Source organism: Cryptomeria japonica, chromosome 11 (genome assembly GCF_030272615.1).
Source record: "Cryptomeria japonica chromosome 11, Sugi_1.0, whole genome shotgun sequence".
Lineage (NCBI taxonomy): Eukaryota > Viridiplantae > Streptophyta > Pinopsida > Cupressales > Cupressaceae > Cryptomeria > Cryptomeria japonica.
Genome location: NC_081415.1, coordinates 315,814,127 through 315,834,335, shown reverse-complemented (window position 1 = coordinate 315,834,335; position 20,209 = coordinate 315,814,127). Strand labels below are relative to the sequence as shown.

Below are 20,209 nucleotides of genomic sequence, written 5' to 3'. Positions count from 1 at the left end.
AACTTGGGTGATTAACCATACAAGTTTCATTATCATATTCCAAAGGGAGTCAGCCACTTTAATCAACTTTTATTTAAACCATATTTGTATTATGAAATCGCTGCCTCTTTTGCATAACACTTGAAATGAGTTGCTGTAATAATCATGAAATCACTGCCATCTTTGCATAACACTTATGAAACCATACTAATGTTTATATTAATATGAACATGTAGTCGGCTGCTTAATTTTTTATAAACAAATTATATTTATATCTCCTATGTCACTTTATTCTTGTTAAAGGAGTGCTTCCTTATGTCATTATTTATTACTAACTAGTCACTGTTAAACACTGTCCATTGTATTAAATCGTTGCACTTAAAATCTCATTGCTGCTTCAGTATGCTCTCACTGCTCATTGTCTATAATTTCTGTGGCTTCAATATGTAATACAAGCTTTTATGAAATCGTTCGACCATGCCAAAGGAGTCGGCTTGCAAACAAGTTGCATTCTTCAATACAAACCGCCTTAGTTAGTTGCCACCATGTTATGTATTCTGTATCAGTTACTCTAATAATTAAAACTGAATTTCATGTCTCGAACCATTATCAAATCGGCTATCTCATCGACCTTCATTAATGCTCCTTGCTTATATTACTGTCTTATGATGACAAATTACTGCACTATCAAAATGTATGTTTATGCTGTCTTTAATCATTTGTTGTCCATATTGATATGATTATGGCTGCTTATTGTCTTCTAATTGCTGCATTGAATAAGATGATTGTCGATGTTCTTAACAAGATCAAGATCACTTCTAATGTCCCCTCAATAATTGTTGCTCATTCAGTCACAACTAAATTGTGTCTCTCACCTCTTCACTACCTCAATAAGATGATTGTTGCTTCATATTCATCATTTAATAGTCTTGATCATTCTTAATACATCGTCATCAAACCATTTGGTTTTAATTGCATCAACTTCATTATTATAAAAATAATGCAAGGAGCTTTGTCAATATTAACAATACTTGACTGAGACTTGTTTGGGGGCATCACAATTGAGCACCATGGTCATTAGCCACCAATGGAGTATTTAGAAGCAATCAAACTCAGAGAGGGCCCAAAGGTCAAGTCGTTTATCTTAGATGACGATTGGCAAGCACATGTGGCCTATGCCTTGAGTTTTATGAAGCCTATCATGAATATGATCAGGTTTTCTGATATAAATCAGCCATTTTTGGAGCAAATCTGTGATGGCAATGAATCAATGATAGAAAAAATAAAGGTCATAATAGCACAAAAAGAGAATGACCCCAAAGAAAAAAAATTCCAAGGTGTGGAAAAAATCATTCATCATCACTGAAACAAGATGACCATACAATTGCATCTCTGTTCACATCATCCACCAAATGCTATAACACAAAGATACTTTCTTTTCTAGGGAGATTTGCAGCATATAGAGATAGTGAAGTTGCTAATACAAGGAGCTTTGTCAATATTAACAATACTTGACTGAGAATTGTATGGGGGCATCACAATTGAGCACCATGGTCATTAGCCACCAATGGAGCATTTAGAAGCAATCAAACTCAGAGAGGGCCCAAAGGTCAAGTCGTTTATCTTAGATGACGATTGGCAAGCACATGTGGCCTATGCCTTGAGTTTTATGAAGCCTATCATGAATATGATCAGGTTTTCTGATATAAATCAGCCATTTTTGGAGCAAATCTGTGATGGCAATGAATCAATGATAGAAAAAATAAAGGTCATGATAGCACAAAAAGAGAATGACCCCAAAGAAAAAAAATTCCAAGGTGTGGAAAAATCATTCATCATCACTAAAACAAGATGACCATACAATTGCATCTCTATTCACATCATCCACCAAATACTATAACACAGAGATACTTTCTTTTCTAGGGAGATTTGCAGCATATAGAGATAGCGAAGTTGCTAATGGGTACAAGTTGGCATTCTGAAGAATCTTCTCGGGATTCAAAACTGGTGGAAAATCTTAGAAAAGAGTTTGGCAAGTTCATCTCAAGATGAGATCATAATATCTGTGCCCTTTGAGACCAGTACAAGGAAGATGCCCGTACATGGCAGTACTTCCAAGGTAAAATTGTTTGTTCCTCCAACCTCTTGCAATCAAGATTCTATCACATGTAAGCATTTTTCTTTTTAAACATTTGTAGACTCTAGTATTTACCATCATTTAATTTCTTTTGCATTTTTAATTTTTAAGTTGTCAGTTTTCTCTCCAATTTCAGCAAGTTGCAGGTTCTTTGGTTGAATAGAATTGGAGTACATACTTCTTTATCCACTCAGTGAAGTGTAACTAATTGGCTCTGCAATAAAAAAGTAGAAAACTTGATTAAACTTGATTTATATCCATTTGAACTTGCATCTCATATCACATAAGCAAGATAACTACAAGGAAGGGTAACAAAGCATTAGGATATAACCCTTGAGTGTACCAATTTGGATGCATCTATTGTAGAGCTTTCTAGAGTCGATATAAATGATGACAAGACTCTTACACATGATGTACCTAGTGGGAGTGACACTTCATTTTCTTGTAGTTCATATAATGTTTAATCAAATAACGACCTTGATCTTGAATGTTTTGATGAATATTGAAAACAATTATACAAATTTTTATTGTATTTATCTCAAATGTATTTACAATTTTGTATATTGCTAAAAACAATTGTGTAGTCGGCATAAAATGCCTATTGTTATGCTCAATAATATTTGTTATCTATCAATGTATTAATTGTTTGTATTAGGTGGGTTGTCACTCTCGAGTAGTTAATGTGTCGATTAGTTGACGCTTGTGTACCTCTCGGCAACTGTCGGGTCCTTTAAATATGTTGTGTACTGCCAAGGAAGGTAGTGCAGTAAAGTCGGGTCTATTGTAATCTTTGGCCAACCATCTCTAGCCTCTTCTCTGTAATAATTGCATGTGTGAATAAAGATATATTCTACTACTATGTCTGGTATGCATTATCATTTGTATTATTATTTCATGTGCTTGTTAATTTTTGTTTACTTTTGGTAGTCTAAGAAACCACACCGTAGGGAGTAAACAATTTGCAATGACTAGCCACATACACATACATATGGATTGGAGGACTATGGACCTAGGTTTGGAGATGACGAGAAGGCAATGGCTAGCCACACACACACACACATGTATATGCACATCTACGTTTCAAGGATGGGGAAACAATGAACACATATTTGATGACCGTGAAGGGATGATGGTCAATAACACAAATATATAGTTACACAGGAAAAACATTGTACCAAAACAATTTTTAATTTTTTCTTTCAAAAACCAAAGCAAGGGTTTTTGGGAAAAGCCCTTGGTAAGGTTGCCAAGCAATGCCCCCAAAGGGGTTGAGTATAATGTCTCTTTTGCAAGTGTGATTAATTGGCAAAGAACCTTAACCTATTTTAATTCCCGTACATTAATTGTGATGTGGCAAGGGAATAATTAATTGATTAAATCTAGTTGTCTGAAGTCACTCATTTTATGAGCAACTTATATTTAATTAATTATTTTATTAAAGGTGGACAAATAATTAAAAATTGAGTCATTTGGGCCCAAAAGTAAAGTTGAATTAAAAGAAATTTTTAAAAGTTATTTTTGGGAGGAAATAAAAAGTTCCCAAAATATAATTTTATTATTTCCAAAAAAAAATGTTTGAAAAGAAGATTTGAGAGAAAGCTCATTCTATGCATTTAATTATCAAATCCTGACTCATTGGAGAAATTGAATTTTGTATATTCTTTAATTGAAAAACAAAACCCTTTTGGCAATTAGATTCGCTGGCAAAAAGCCACGTAACTGATTGAGTGAATTCATTTCAAAGTTCATAGGAGAGTTCAATGCTAGAGTTTTTCGTTCTTTGTGCTTAAAAGGAGTTATTTAATTTCTCCAATTGGACTTTCAAATGTGTGGAAGGCAAAATGTTATATTAAAAGCATTTGGGGACGAATAATAATCATCATTTGGGAAGATATTGAACTTCATCAATTGATTGTACCATTCTATCCCTAGTTATTCCAAGCACCTCATTTTATTGAGGGTTTGTGATCATCTATGTTTGTCGTACTGGCAAGAGGGAAGGCGTTTTGACTTTTGAGGAGGTGCCCAGATTTTTGGGGGTTTGGATACCCAGCTGTCCCACATTTTTACCATTAATTGCCAAATTTTTAGACTGCAGCAATTTTTCAGGGTCTTCAAAGTATTTGCAGCATCATTACAGAGGTTAGGATAAGTTCTAATGCGCTCATATATGTAATCTTGTCATTCTAGAATACAATGCTAAGAATATATTGTGATTTTATACAAAAACTCTGTAACTATTCTATCAATTGCTATTGTTATCTCAGTGAAGAGTGGTGTAATAATTCATGTTATTTTTTATGACGTAGATTATTTAGTGTTGTTTGAATTTCATATAAAACAAGAAAAAAAATTATCAGCATGTTTTCCCCGTAGGGCGTCAGGTTAAGACATTGCATAAATGACATAAGTACATAGAATATATGGAACTCACAAGTGTTCTATTGATTCATAATAAGGCAGTACATACAATGATTGCAATATGTTCCATTACAATAGCATGTCCAAAGACTGGAAACAGATACAATTTAAAGGAGTCTGGTTAAGACGGGTTAACTGCCGACAACCGACGGGTTAACTGCCGATGCTAACATAATTTACCGTAATGCTTAATTACCCAACAACATCATCCCCCCCAAAAAGAAATGTCGTCTCCGGACGACAGACAACCAAAATGGGAATGATGTACAAGGAAAACTGAAACCCAAAACAACAAATCACTGGGGAAGGTCGTCTCCAAACGACTTACAACAAAATGGGGAATACATTGCTTACTAAAGAACCCAAAATCAAAAACTAAGGGGGTGCAGAGGGCGTCCCTGATGAAGAAGACCCCGGTGGTGGTGTAGTGGTGGACGCCAATCGCCCACGCAGCTCGTACATTTGCTCCGTCCTCCTCTTCAGATCCCGTTCTGCCACCATCTGCTGCTCCATTGCAGTCTTTACCATATAGGCTGCCTCCAACACCTCCTTATCCTTCTTGTCCACACTCTCCAGTGCACTGACCAATCGAGTCTCCAACCGCGCTCTGGATGCCCTTTCCTCTTCCAACTGCATAACCAAGGCAGACTTATCTGCTACCAAAATGTCCATCACTGTCCGAGTCTATGCCATGGTAGCCTCAACCTCTTGAAACCTGGTACTCAACTCCTCCCGAGCCGTCACTCCTGCTACGCGCAAGGCCTCAGCTGTGGATGCCATGTGTTGTGTCCTCCGGAGCTCAAGATAGCCTTCAGGGAAGGCCTGCTCCACCTCTCCCAACAAGGACTGCATCCGAGTCTCGCCAACCCCCTCAGTGAGGCGTTGTTGTGACCATTTCACACATCACCCCATTGCAAATGGGGACCCCTGCTTTTTTGCTTTCTAGGGTTTGTTTTTAGGTCTTTTAGGGTTTTGTCTGTTAGCCTTTGCATTTTGAGTGTCGCCAAGGGGATCACATGGATAGCAAGTCCGGCTTGAGTGATGTCTTGATCCTGAAATTTTGGCTCAGTCTGAAAGTCCTGATCCTAAAAATTGGCTAAGTCTGGAATGTCCTGATCCTGAAATTTGACTAAGTCTGAAAACTGAAAAACCTCAAAAAACTAGATTTTGCAATATCACTCCTGGAAGTCTGAAACCACTCTCAAACATCCTGAAAGTATATATGGAATATAACTTAAAGTATAAGAAACTTATACTTAAATGTTATATTCCATAAAATTATCCTGACGGAGAGTTCAAAAGGTCAAATTTCGCTCCTGACCCTCTCGAGAGGTCCAAAGCGAATCTCGCCCCTGACCCTTCCAGAGGGTCCAGGGCGAAAATCAATCTAGGACTCATTTCTTGCCTTATTTGACCAAATTTTGATTTGCAAAGCATTTTGTTTGGACTTTGAGATTGATTGGAAACTTTGAAAATGATGAATTTTTTCCAAGATTAGAAATTTCGCTCTTGACCCTTGCTGAGGGTCCAGAGCGAAATTCATTGTAGACTTCATTTGCCACCTTGTTTGAGCTTGAAATCTTGTTCCTGGCTTTGAAAACGATCTTACCTCGCCCTGTGAAGTGGTTTGAAACTAAAGGATTGAACAATTTAGCCTAGATTGTAAAAATCGCTCCTGACCCTTGTTGAAGGTCCAGGGTGAAAATGTGGTTCAAGTTTATTTCTCGCTAATTTTGGCTAACTTGTTTTGTGCAAGGTTTCCCGGAGAGAAGATTGGACGTTACTGGATGCATTTGAAAGTTTGAAAGTTTGAAAATTGTTGAATTTTGGGCAACAAGGATAATTTCGCCCCTGACCCTTACTGAAGGCCCAGGGCGAAATTCTCCATGAAGGTCATTTTTAGCATTGTTGTGGTCAAGATGAGGTATTAAAGGCAAGAAGAGCGGTGGAATGAGCATGATGAAGCCCCAAACCCGTTTGAAGACCAAAGGATGAAGGAGTTTTGCCTAGAGAAGGCAAATTCGCTCCTGACCCTCTCTGAGGGTCCAGGGCGAATTTCTTGTGGACACACTATTTTATCCCTTGTTGGATATAAAAACCTATTCATAGCATGAAACAAGATAATATCTTCCTTAGCCAAGGAATTTCGAGATGAAAAGTGAAACAATTTGATCATGATGGCAAAAAGCGCTTCTGACTGAAGGTCCGGAGCTTGATTTTCAAATTTGCATTGTACTTGCAGGATCAAAGTGATTTTATGATTGGAAGAGATCAAGGAAAGCATGTTCTATCCGTTGAATATAATTTGAGTGGTCAACAAAGGAGGAAATCAACCCAAAAAACAAAAGGCGCTCCTGACCCTCACTGAAGGTCCAGAGCGATTTTCTTGAAAGACACATTATTTTATCACTTGTTGGGCTTAAAGATTTATTCATAGCATGAAAAAGGAAAGTTCTTCCTTATCAAGGTGATTCAAAGGGAAAGGTGAGAGAAAATAGCTTAAATTTGCAAAAGCGCTCTTGACCCTCACTGAAGGTCCGGAGCTAGATTCTAAAAGTGCAATTTTCTTGCAAGGACAAAACAAATTTTGTGATTAAAATAAATGGAAGAGGGTGTGTTCTATCCGTTGAAGATAATTTGGAGAAACAACAAGGCATGGACAAGCTTAAATTTGCAAAAGCGCTCCTGACCCTCACTGAAGGCCCAAAGCAATTTTTGCAAAAAACTACAACTTTTCTTCAAAATTGTGCTAAGGCAAGGATGAGATAAGGCAAAAGGACCCCAAGAAACTTGATGAATATTATATTGCCTTTGAAAATTGAGGATTTTAGTCACAAAATAAAAAAATCGCTTCTGGCCTTCACCAAGGGCCCAGGGCGAAATTTGTGATATCCTTCATTTTCTACATTGCTTGAGTGCTGAAATTCTTAACGAATTCACCAAATTTGCTAATTTTGAGCCCTTTGGAGATTTTGAATCAAATTCACATTAAATTAAGGCATTTTGAATTTAATAAATTAATTTTTAAGCCTTGAAATTAATAAAAAATTCCCTTAAGAGGCATCTAAAATTAATTTTGGAAATTAAAAAAAATTAAATGTGGAGCGCACAAGGCCTTATTTTCACTTATTTTGCCAAGTCGGCCCCCCTTTTTTTTGGAAATTTATTTATTTTTAACCTCTTTTTGCCAAGTCGGCCTAGAGGGAGCAAAGGGGTGAGCGCTCTATATATTGGAGGTGTTGTTTCACAATTCAAATCATTCAATCATCCTTTCAAGTGCGAATTCGGAGAGCTAATTGAAGGTGCGAAATCTAGCTGGAGTGGAGCGAATTTCTACTAAGTGTGGAGACTAAGGAGGGCGAAATTCATCTTGAAGGCTATTGGAGGGGCGAATTTCTTGCTAGATTGGAGGATAATTTCCAGACTTTTGAAGGCATTTGAAAGGCGAATTTCCAGATTTTGAAGAGGCTAGTAGAAGGTGAAATTCTTTTGAAGCTAGAGGAGGCATGATTCATCCAAGAGGAGGCTATGATCTACACTTTGCCTAGCGAAATTCATGTATTTTTGCATCATTCCTTAGAGTTTAATACTCAAGGGAAGGTATAAAATTACTTTTTTGAAGATCTCATTCAAGACTTATTGTGATCCCATTGCAATTTTGTAAAATCTAAGTCTTGAAAATCCAATTTCCATTCATGATTAATTTGAAAATGTATAATTCTTGATTTATCATGACTTTTTTCAAATTAATATCTTAAGTTTTACCTTTGAAAGGTCTTAAATTTCATGCTTTGAGGTTTGATGCTCAAAAGACTAACTTTAATATTTTGTGTAGGCATCAAATGGAGATCCCGAAGTTGGAAAATCAAGCCAAATCAAAGACAGTCTCCTCCAAGAAGATCAAGCAAGGATAAGGGCGACCTCCTCCAGTCAAGCATCGACAAGGACAACCTTCTTCGATCCAGCATCATCAGGATAAGGGCGACCTCTTCCAGTCCAGTATTCCAGGGCGAGGTACATCATCATCCTGCAAATCAAGGACACGAGAAGTCAGAGCAAGGGTTCGTTGAAGAAGCAGATAGTTCCAGAAGAGTTAATTAAAGCTAGCTTCTCAGCAACATCAAATTGGCATCAACCAAGTGTCAGATGAGTTGGCATCCCAGTCATCACTCCTCCAGTCGGATTGATCCACCTCAGCATGTCCAGATTCAATGTACCTAACTCATGGGAGATGGCACAAACTTCGATGTACCTACCCCGGCTATTCATTGGTGGAATTTTCCAGAGAGGACATGTGTCCAAGCAATACAATTTTATCATTGGTCAAGCTTAAATGTTATGTAATGGTTGTAACAAACCCTAATTAGGGTTTTCATTGTAAAATCTTGGCCATTGATCTCGAATTGATCTAAGCCATCGAATTGTATTGAGGGCACTATATAAGCCCTGGCATTTCATTTGTAAAGGGCAATAGAATAGAGTTAGTGAATAAAGAGTAGTTAGAAGGTGATTAGCAATTGATAGAATAGCAATTAGAGTAGAGTAGAGAGAGAAGGCAAAGATTGTTGCCAAGATGTTGTTGTAAGAGACTTGTAAAACTTCATTGAAGAAATGGTGAAATTTATGGGTCGATTCGACAATTTGCATGGTCTCTATACTTCTCATACTTGATTTCATGTTATTAGATGAGTGGAAGAAATGTGCTTGATTGATGGTGAAATTCGCATATCCATACTACTAGCAGTTTGTTGATTGCAGACTTGCCTTGTGTAGTCAACTGGAATCATTCAGCTTAAGCTTAACTTCAATTGTCGCTTCTTCATTGATATGCATCAGCCTGATGGTGTCTATGCCTGCAGTGATGATTTGAACATCATAAAGCTTTCCTTCGAAGATCGCACTAACCTTGTGGAGATGGTCCTGGGATGTCAAAACAAGACTTACTTAGAATTTCATCAAAGCTCAATCATTGCTCCTACATTCCTTAGTATTAGGATTAGATTCTTTCCTCACCCTCATCTTTTTTCCTTTTTTTCAAATCTAAGGCAGTAAAATCCTGTGTTCCAGCAATATTCAAAGCAAATCAGAAGTTCAGTCATCAAGTGTAAGTCCCCTTGTGATTCCAGCAAATCACATCATACCACAGAGAGCTTATCCACACGTAGAGATCCTACATACAAGAACCTTGGAGTTACTCTGAATGATCCTTTTCGCGAGATCTTCAGCAGTCGGGAACTTTGTTCAAGAGAGGATAAGATACTTAGGTATTTTATTCTGTGTTTGGCTGTGTACAAAAAACACGTCAACAGGCGCCAAGCCTCAAACATCCCTAGGTTCTCCGTCTCAGGCCACCCTGCAAACTCAAAACACTTCCCAAACTCTTCTCTGCATCCGGTGCGAGCAAAGGTCAACAACCTCTCCATCCCCTCAACCATGGCGGCATCCTCCAGGAGTCTCGCAGATGTCACAAGCCGTTGTGCTCCTAGAGTCATCTTGGCAATGAACTGCTCAAACTCTCTGACACCTTGCTGCACTCCCACAGGCACCCCCTCCTCTTTGTAAGGACTAGTTACTACATCCGCCGGGGGTGACGTAGCCCTCTGAAGCGCCCTACTACTCGGAGAACTCCCTTCCTCGAGATCAATGATATCCAAGGAATGCATCTCCTTGCCTGGAGATAGAGTGGCCTCCCCTACAGGTGCCACGGGTGTGAGCTGGTAACGGCTCAACCAGGCGCTGAGGTCATCATGGAGAGCGCCTGCTTCCATCATTACCTCCTGCATATAACCTGGCACACCCGGCACATCTTGCTCCATGGAAGCCCCTACACTTGCCAAGATACCCGGCCCATCCTGCTGAATGGAGGCCACTCCAGAGTCGATCCCTGTTGTGGTCTCGACCCTCAGTGGTGTCATATCTATCGTCACCCGAGGCTGCCCAAAGCTAGGTACTGGCACCGTGGTGACTACGCTGACTGTCCTGAATGACCATGGCACCGCCAACTAACAAGTCTCCGGTAAGCGTGCTGGTGTAAACTGGACCCGAGCCTGGTGCGATGCTAGAACGGACCCTTCCGTGCCTGCCGATTCCACTACCTCCTTTTCAAACAACTGGTCACCCCCTCTACCTGCCAACCGAAAACTCCCTCCGCTCACCTGGGAGGTGTCTACGAATTCCTCCCTGCCGCTATAAACATCCTCCTCTGCGTCAGATTTTTTTGTGTCGGACTCCGTTTCTAACATGGCGGGCTTTTTCCTTTTAGTGCCCAGACGTGCCTCCACACCATGTGCCAAGACATCCAAGTGCGACCAGTAGAGCTAGTCCGGTGCAACACGACTTTGTGGCTCCAATGGTTGTGAGCCTGGGGTGATCTGCGTGCGGACTGCATCGAGAAATAACCCAATGGTGTGATGTGGCTTGTAAAATTTCTTGTACTGTAGAGTCATGAACTCGTCCATCCTATCCGCCAGTAGTGATGCCCAATCATACACCACCCCATTGTGCAGCCCATTCATCAACACTATTTGTGCGATAGCTATGTCTGACGCGCGACTGGCACCTGTAAGGCGACTCTTTACTACAGACAACAGGCATCACAATACTCCCTTAGCCAAAAATGTTTTCTTGACCCCCCTACTCTTACCTGCACTTTTGAGGCTATCTTTTTCACCCTACGTGAGGTTATCCTGCAACATCAACAGTAGCAAGGTGGCACGATTTTCCGGAGTGATTTTCTGTGAAGTATCGATTTTTTTCCCTTTCAACCCCGGTATGCCAAACACCCTGCTGAACTCGCTTGCCGTGAAAGAAATAGTTATTCGCTGGTGCTAATAGTCAAATACAGACTGGTGGCGATGTCTATCATAGCTGCCAATCATGGCACGCAAAACCACCTCAAAATCTTTTATGCAGAAAACTGGCATTTGGACAACCCAATGTACCTGTGCCTGGCGAAGATTTTTCTTTATCGGGTCATCGTGAGGTGTCTTACCCCACCAATTCTTGCAGTCTATTCCATTAAGACCCTCAAACACAATATTGTCCGCTGTTGCCTCTTCCTTGTCCTTTGTCGACTGGGTTTTTGGACGATGCTTCCTGCTTTTCTGACTACTGCTCATCCCAAGGCTACCTGCAATACTCACACCAGATGGCAAAACTCGCTTGCCTGTGTCTGCACTTGATTCTGAAGTTTTGCGCCCTCCCTGTAACTTGTCTTCTAACGGCTGCAACCGTTTTCTCCAATCCGCCTTATTCCTGTTTGTGTCCATTGATTCTGGATTAATTCTCTTAATCTGCTTTTATAAAGTTTTTAACCTTCTTGCACATGCTGCGCCCTTCCTTCCAAATGTCAACGTATGGTGTACGACTGTGGCGTGCGGTGTACAACCCTCCTTCCCCAATTCTTTTCTTCCATACTGTTTGCGATTTATTTATTTATTTTGTTTACTTGTCTATTTGGGCGCCGCGGGCTATATACCTCACCGCACAGTGGGCACGCAGCTCCAATGCACGGTGGGCACACGGTGCCACCACGGTGGACGTGCAGCCCACCGCATGGTGGATGTGCGGCCCCCACCGCACGGTGGACGCGCGGCCCCACCGTACGGCGAGTGCCATCATACGGCGCGCTTTTTGCTTCTTTTTTTTGAAAATTTTTTTATGAAATTTTTTTTCGGGCCATCGTTTCTTCAATCCATCTACAGGTTGGCTTTCCATTTTACCCAACAATTCTTTCAGCCTCCGGCTGTATGCCTGTACTGTCTCCTTGGTACCTTGTTTGGTATTGTATATCTCGGCTACGATTTCATTGTCATCACGACGCAACCGAAACTCCTCCTTGAATTCCTTCTGTAGATTGGCCCATGTGGCCACTTTTTGCTTGTCAACATCGGAGTACCAATCTATGGCAACTCCGCATAACGTGGCTGGGAACTGTTGTACCCAGTCATCCTGGTCCGTCACTCCGTTGGCGGACCAAATAGTTTCACATGTACGGCAATGTCATACGGGGTCTTCCTTGCCGTCCCCTGTGAACTTTGGCAATTTCCGTTTACTTGCCATCCCACTGCTGGGTCTCACTCCTCCGATGCCTTGTGTGCTTGTACCTGGTGATCCTCCGCCTCCGCCTCCTCCACCTGACCCACCACTCGTGGGTCCTTCGGAGAAGGTTACTGACCCCAAACCGAACAAATTGCCTCTCGTACGGTACCCTTGTGCTCCCCCGGCACCTTTGGTCGTCTCCCTCCGGTTGGTTGTCTCCCTTCGGTTGTCCTTCGAAATGGACAAGTTCTTTAGTAGGTCTCTGGTAGCGTCAATCAGGTTTAGATTTCGCCTTGTTTGTTCCACCAACTCTTCATGACTTCTTATCCTATGGTGGTATTCTAGCGAACTGTAGAGTTCTCCTTTGGCACCCTCCGTGACTTCTTTTAGGTTCCCTTCGGGCAACCCTACGACAGTGTAGAGAGTGTAATTTTCTCTGTCTATCTCGGCCTCCGCAACCTCTGTGACACCTGTTGGGTTCCCTTCGAGCAACCCCTCGATCGGTCGTCCGTTGGCAAGCTGCCTTAGCCTACGCCTTCGTTCTATCTGTTGTCTGAGATTCAACGCTCTTTGTGCCACTTCCCATTCGTCACTTTGTATCTTTTTATTTTTGTCTTTATTTATTATATTGGGCATAAATCACTTCCGTACACAGCAAGCACACACCATGTACACAAACAAAAAAAACTTTTATTACTTCATCCCTCGTACATAATGTATGTCACTGACATACTCATTACAATGGTGGTGTTCTTATTTATTCTCTTTAACCATCAGAGTTCATGTATTGCGGTCATCTTCTTGGCGCTCCCTAAATTCCAATAGAATTTGCTGCCATTGGTTTTCTCGGTAGATGTCTTCCCTTCGGTTCTAGAGAGCCAAAAATCCTTGTGCCAAAAGGTTAGGCAGTTCGCTCATCAACCGACTCACAGCAAGGCTTACTCCGAGCGAAGTCCACACAGCATCTTCTGGGACATCTTCAGCGGTGGCTTCCCTCCTTACGTGTGTTTCGATTGCCGCCTGTAGGATGCAAGAGAAATCCTTCGTGAGTGTCTTTTCCCCCTCAAACAATTCTTCGGGTTCTCTGTCAGGGTCACTCGTTCCTTCTGCTAATGGTTGTCCCATTATCCGTGTGCCATGTAGTACGTCCTTTTCCCCATTGCTCCCAGGTTTTTACTTAGGCAGCAGCTCCAAATGTTTTCCCCATAGGGTGTCAGGTTAAGACATTGCATAAATGACAGAAGTACACAGAATATATGGAACTCACAAGTGTTCTATTGATTCATAATAAGGCAGTACATACAATGATTGCAATATGTTCCATTACAATAGCATGTCCAAAGATTGCAAACAGATACAATATAAAGGAGTCTGGTCAGTTATCCAGTGCCAACTGCCGACAACCGACGGGTTAACTGCCGATGCTAACATAATTTACCGTAATGCTTAATTACCCGACAACACAACATTTGTCAAACATTTGGCCAAAATTCAAAAACATTCCTTAGGGATATTACAATAGTACTAGAGTTGATTTTCCTACTAGCCTGTTGGGAATTCAACAAATTGATGCAGAAACACAATCCATATGTAGCCTAGTGAAAGAGCAGATATTATTAGAGGAATCTTAGAAGAGGGTAGTATGATTTTCCAGAAAATCAAGAAGAAAAATTTCCTTTTGCAAATTTACAAGTAGAGAAAATCATGGCAAATAGGAAAAGTAGCAATGAAGGAAATAACACAAAGTAGATACTCAATAATCTTGTTGAGGACAACAATAGTTGGCCAATTTAGTGACACAAATGTTGTTGAATATTAATATGCCCAAGGTTGATCAGAATAACAATGGGGAAGAAAGTAATTTTGCAAACAACCAAACTAAAAACACTAGAATGGTTTGTTGGATCTGCAGCAAGATCATTGATGCCTACTTTTTTAAACAGACAAGAAATTCCAAAAGATAATGGGAGACAACAAAATGATGGAGAGAGTTGCCTAGATTATTTGCATGAATACCAATCCTTAGGGGAAGAGTTCCATGCTGCTATGTCACTAACCAATTTTTGTCAACTAAAGTTGAGGAATAGACCCAACAAGGAAAGAGGCACAATAATCAGGATTTACAAAGAAGGTTGGGCAAGTTGTCAATACCTACTTTTGATGGCTCTAGTAAATGTACAACATGTTCATGGATCCAAAAATTAGATATTCTCTCACTAAACCCCATTTTTCAGAATGAAGTAATAAAATATGCCATACTTCATTTGAAGAGTGATGTTGATGAGTGGTGGTAACATGGGATGGTGACATGAGGGCATAGTCTCAAACTCTTATGCAGAATTTCAACAAGAGACTAATTGATAGGTTTGACAAAAATGATCCAAAACTACATTTCAAGAAGCTAGCACAACCGTAGTAGTGTGGGTCTTAAGTGTTTGAATTTCAAAAGCTTTCTTTGATGGTTCCTAATGTATCAAAGAGGAGACTTGTTTTATTCATTCAGGATTTGACTGACCCATGTAGAGGTTGGGTGATAGCATTTGACCCACCTTCCATGCACAATGTAATAAAAAGTTCAAGAAACATGGATTTTTCAGAACCAAAAATAAATACAAGTGTAAGTCATTCCCATCAAAGAAAGACAAGAAGCCTTTTAAATAGGGATGGCCTAAAAAAGAAAACATGGATCAGGAAACAACAAATGAGCTACAAAGGGATAAACTATGTTTTTTATGTGCAGAGACTTGGGAACTAGGTCATAGGTGCCTCAGAAGGGGCAAGGTTGTAATGTCCCCTTCTCAGTAGTGAGAAGTTCAGTTGGCCATTAGCCAATTCCGGAGACCTGTAGGCTAACTGGAAGCTGAAATTAGGGTTTCCAACTTTTGTGGAGGTTTGTGGGAGTTGTTTGATGATTGACTAATTAGAATTTTACAATTCAAACTGTGGATTCCTTCTCGGTTCTTTGAGAGTTTTGCAGGGGTGTGACTTGAATTCAGTTCAGAGAATTTTTCCGAACTTACTATTTTTAGTAAGTTGGTGGTAGCCGTCAGAATTTCCGAGTTTTTCTGGGTTTTTAGAATTCATCCACATGGTTCAAAGACCAATCCTTTCGGAGATGTTTTCAGGTCTTACTATTTTTAGTAAGTACTATATCCGACAATGTTATTTTTAGTAGTTTAGTTCAATGCTCCAACCTAGTTTAGTTTTGGTGATTTCCAGTACTTCAGTTCCTGGCTCAATTTGGCAATAATCGGTAATTGAGAAGAATGTATTTTTAATATATTGATATCTTGGGCGTGAGATTTTAAAGTTTGATTATTTTATGGATGGACAACTTAGGAAGGGAGAAATTATTATTTTATCCTGTCTAAATTTTCCCCGAGTCAGGGGGCACCAAGAATCAGTATTATTCATGCTTTATAATGTTATTTTATAACCTTGTGACAATTAAAAAAGTTCGCCTAGGAGACTTGAAGTGGGACGTCAAGTCTTGAAGGGGACATGAAATGAAATGAAATGAAGTTTATGGAGTTTGGGCGTCATTTGAGTTTGACTTTGAGCCTCCAGAGTCTATAAATATGTTTTGGGACTCTCATTTTATCTTTTGAACATATCATAACGAAATGGTGCCAAAATGCTAAGTGAAGCTTCGGGGAATGCTTACCTCCTAGCCATAGTTCGATTTTCCTGCTTGCAATACAGCAACTAGTCGAGCCAAAGATTGCTCTTCATTCAGAGAAGAAGATTGAAGATGATGTTGCAGATTTATGTATTAGTTTTTCGGGTGTGTTGGAGTGTTTTTTTGAGTATCCAAGTTGTTTGTGTGGGTGTGCTGAAAAAGGCTTATCATCATTAGTCTCTGTGTGTTCTTCTATTCATTCTGGGCATTTTCTCTAAATCATTCTAGACCCTAGGCGATATTTCCTTCCAATTTGCAAAGCTTAGTTTGGTCATTTGAATTTTATATTGCAAAATCGTCCCCCATGCTTGGTCATACCATGCTAAGGCTGCCTTGGGTTGCATACAGATCTGTTTAGAGGTTTTTGTGGCAGTTTTGTGGGTATAGTCTAGTCGCCTTCCCTCTAGCATTGTTTGTTTCTGTTCTTGGGTCATTTTGAGCTGTTCCAGAGAAGTTGTGAGCATTTATGTGGGATTTGTTGTGGCTGTTTGGGTGTGTTATAACTTATGTTGCTGGAATTTATATTTCAGAATTAGAGTTTTGTAGTTATTTTGAGTGTGTTTGTGAGTTTGCAGAGTGTGGTGAGCATAGAAGTCCTTACCAGCAGAGGACAGTATTATTCCTACTCTAAATTCATATTACTACATTGTAAAGTTGGTTAGTAGTACTAACAGCTATTTTTTGGATTGTGCAACAAGGCGCACTGAAAAAGTAGAAGAGGTTGGATTGCCGCCTATATCTTTATTTTGTATTACTGTCCTCCCGCTGCATAAGCGGTAGAGTAGATTATTTATTTCATTTCCAGTCCTCTCACTGCATAAGCGGTTGATTGTTTGTTGCCTCGGTTTCTTGGTTTGTTATTGGTTGGTTTACCGCCAAGTTGTTATCTGCATTTCTATCTCCCACGAATAAGTGGAAGAGGCTGGCTTGCCACCCAAGCATTGTAATATTTCCAATTGTTTGAAGCTAACAATCCCGTAAACACCATATGCTCTCACCTTCCCATATTGGGCTCTTGGTGACCAGAAAGTGGAAGGGTTACAATTTCAGTATTATTGTGCTTTCTATTTCTAATCCTTAACGGGTTCTTGAGTGTTGTAACTGGAAATTAATTGGAAAAAATTGTGCGGACATTATAGTGGTATCAGAGCTGGTTTTCCTGCTAGCCTGTGTGTTCAGAGTGATCAGAGTTGTCCATGAGTGACAGAGACATTCGATACTACAATAGAGAGAAAAGAAGACAACAGTATCAGATTTCGTTTGTCCCAGTTGAAGAGACTTTTTGGAGGTTTTGAGAAACAGAGAGATATCAATTGATTCAGTTGATTCCATGGCAGAAAGAACATCAGGTCAGAATGATGCCGCAGAGAGAGCTGAGAAGAAATTTGATACTATGATGGACATGATGTCCCAGCTGTTAGCAAAACTAAATCAGAACTCTGGTGGGTTTCTTAATCAAACCACTAATGGACATGATGCCAGCTCCTCTAATAACCCTGGAGGAAACGGAAATGGAAGCAACCAGGGGAGTAACAATGGAGGTACACCTATTGGGTCTGTTACAAGACCTTTGCAACCCATTTTCCTTCCAAGAGAAGCATCGCCACCTGAAGTGGAGGTCCCAATGGCCGAGGAGATAAGAGCTAGCTACTTGGAGTATTCTCTTCCAGCGAAGATCCGGAACAATTTCACCCTAGACCAATTCACGAACCAAAAATAGAAGAGAGGTGGGAAATATGACAACTATTTTTTCTACTCCGAGAGACTATCAACAAGCTCTTGGAAAGGTGACTCTAGCTCATTTTGATGGGAGTGATAAGTGCTCAGCTAGAGAATGGATTCAGAAGTTACACAATTATTTGTCATTGAGACCGATGCCGAAAGAAGATGCAATCAAGTTTGTCACCTTGCACTTGGATGGGGTTGTTCACGATTGGTGGTATCATGTCTTGGTTATACTTGGCCATAGTCTTATTGTGACCTACAATGAGTTCACTAATAAGCTCATTAAGAGGTTTGACACAAAGGATCCAAAGGTGAAGTTCCGTGAACTTGCTCAGCTGAAACAACAAGGTTCACTTGATGTTTTCATTGAAGATTTTCAAAGAATCGCAATGATGGTGCCCAACATCACTGAGAAGAGGCTTGTAGTCCTTTTTACTGAAGGACTGGAGGAATCGTTGAAGGGTTGGGTGAAGGCGTTTGATCCATCAACTCTTGGTGAAGCAGTCAAGAAGGATAGAAGTATGGAGTTGGCTACACCGAAGCCCAAGTTTCAGCCCAAGCCCATTTCTCAGAGGAGAGATAAGACAAGGTTTTCAAATTCAACCAAGAAATTCCCTCCTGGGATGGACAATGACCTTCAAGAGGAGCTTAGAAGAAAGAATTTGTGCTACACTTGCAAAGAGCTATGGGTTGTAATGTCCCCTTTTCTGCTCTAGTTTGTTTTGGGGTCTGTTGGCCAATTTTGTGACCCGTTGGTTAGTTTGAGGCAGAATTAGGGTTTCCTATTTTCTAGGAGGATGCTTTGACAGTTTTGATGGCTTGCATGTTGGATTTTTACAGTTTTGATTCTAGATTCCTTATGGGTTTTCAAAGAGCTTCGCGATGGTGTGACATGCAACTGAATCTGAGGACTTTTCCGAACTTACTATTTTTAGTAAGTGGGGACAAATGCAGCTTTATTTTCTGGGTTTTTATGGGTTTTCAGAGAGCCTTGTGATGGTGTGACATGCAAACGAATCTGAAGACTTTTCCCAGACTTACTATTTTTAGTAAGTTGTGGCAGTTGCTCAGAATGTGGTTAAAATGCATTTGGACACACTATTTTTAGTAAGTGCTATTTTTGGTAGGTTCAGTGGTCCAGTTCAGAGGCAATGCAATTTTTAGTACTTTTGGCCTTCAGTTCACTTTGGCAGCTGTTCAACACATGGAAAAAAGTATTTTTAGTATATTTTAATGCCCTCTTGGCCTAGGCATGTGACATGTATTTATGGTTATGACTTGAGGTGATAAAGTATTATTTTATGTCTTAAGCTTTGGGCGATTTATTGTTGAGGAAAAATACTTTATGAAGTGAAATATTAATAAGGCAAGATGGATGCCTTATGGAGAAACAAGTTAATTTTATAATATATTTCACTTATCTACCTTGGGCACCACATTAATATTTTATTATCATTTTTATAGAGTATATTTGCTTCTATGAGAAGGTCGACTTGGAGAAAGGAGAAATGAAATGTAATGTCAAAATAATGTGAAGTGAATGTGCATTTGAGTTTGGCGTTCATTTGGAGAGAATGCGAATTTGAATTTGGAGTCACAAAGTATAAATAAGAGTGTTGGGCTCTTGTTTTTGGTATCGATGGAAAAAACTATAACAAAGTGCTGCCAAAATCTTGAATGAAGCTTCGGGGAATGCTTACCTCCTAGCTATAGCTCGATTTCTTGCTTGCAATATAGCAACTAGTTGAGCCACAGACTGCTTTTCATTCAGGAAAGTGGATTGAAGACAATGTTGCAGATTTTTGTATTATTTTGTGATTTTGGTGTGTTGTAGGTGTGTTTTTTAGCTGTTGGTTTGGGTATTGTTGTAGCACGTTTTCATTCATATCTCTCTGCCTGTGCATCTGTTCATTCTGGGTATTGGCTTATTCTTCCTTTAGGCTATGGGCAAATATATTTGTTAGTTTTTAGTGCCTAACTATGAGTATTGATTTTTAAATGCAAGTCGAACTTTCTACCTGGCCGTACCCTACTATAAGTGCTTTGGTTAGCGTGCATTATTGTTTGGAGTTTGTTTGGTGTGTTTTCTCAGTTTTGGCTTCATCGCCTAGCTTCTAGTCATCATTTGCATCTGTTATTCGGTCTTTTCGTTGGGTGTGCATCGAGATATGAGCATTTTGGTGAAATTTATGGTTGCTGGTTTGTGTTTTCCAGCAATTGGGCTGCAT

At 40.0% G+C, this 20,209-nt stretch overlaps 1 protein-coding gene across 2 annotated transcripts in view; it reads right to left on the bottom strand.

The window, feature by feature from the left end:
• LOC131065044 (flap endonuclease GEN-like 1) overlaps nucleotides 1-20,209 on the bottom strand; it is a 164,070-nt gene that overhangs the window by 2,246 nt on the left and 141,615 nt on the right. The window lies entirely within an intron of this gene.